The sequence below is a fragment of the Theobroma umbraticum genome, unplaced genomic scaffold, assembly GCF_002168275.2.
Source record: "Theobroma umbraticum cultivar Fairchild unplaced genomic scaffold, ASM216827v3 scaffold_56.0, whole genome shotgun sequence".
Taxonomy (NCBI): Eukaryota; Viridiplantae; Streptophyta; class Magnoliopsida; order Malvales; family Malvaceae; genus Theobroma; species Theobroma umbraticum.
In genome coordinates this window covers 5,865,793-5,866,746 of record NW_018397256.1, presented here as the reverse complement: position 1 = coordinate 5,866,746, position 954 = coordinate 5,865,793, and positions in this window count along the sequence as shown.

Here is a 954-nt window from a genome sequence, read left to right as displayed (position 1 = left end):
TCAATTGAATGACATAGTCACGTGTTTTTCAATTAGGCCAACACGTGACAGCCAGTTAATCCCTTTCGAAATAACTCAATAACAACTCACATGTCACCTCCAATTGCTCTCAATTGTTCTTTTTTGGATAATTTTTAATATATGTAGATGTATATATACATATATTATAAACTTATGAGCACAATCAAGTTTTGTAGGTTCACTAAGGTGATCGTATTTAATCTTTGCATATATAATTATATATTGCTTTTTTCTCTAATAAATCGACTTGTGTGTTTATTTTGTAAAACGGCATATTTAGAGCTTTGAGGGGAAAGAATATTATCCTTGGATAATGTATTATTCTGCTTAGGAAGATTAAAAAGTTTTTTTTTTTTTTAAGTTATGTACTTAATATACTAAAGTTGCTCACATTTCCTCAAAGTTTTTTGTTTGCTGCAATGCATTTTCTAATTTTTTGATATAATTAATTTAAAATTTTATTCTATTATATTTTTATCATTTAACTTTTGAAATTTTCTATTTTGATTATTCGAGAAAAATATTTTGATTATTAACATTTGTAAGTGCTATTATTTTAATTACCAAGCTATTAAATTATTCTGAATCTCCTTTTAGCATTTTATAGTCATATCTTGCTCAAATAATATATCTAGTGCCTGTTTAGTCTAACTTATTTTTAGCTTATTTATTTCTTAAAAGTATAAGTTGGGTCAAATAGTTACATTGCTCTATAATAAGCAATAAAAAAAATACTTTTATTATCACGTAATAGAGTAGTTGAAGTATAATACCACTTGAGAAATCTGTTAATTTTTAATGATTAAGTGATTAAACTGATAGCGCTTTAAAATATTGATAATTAAAATTAACAAATTTCTATACATGAATCCTTGTATTGCTTTGAAGAATATGTAATCCCAAAAAATAACTCATCTGTCTAAAATCAATCAT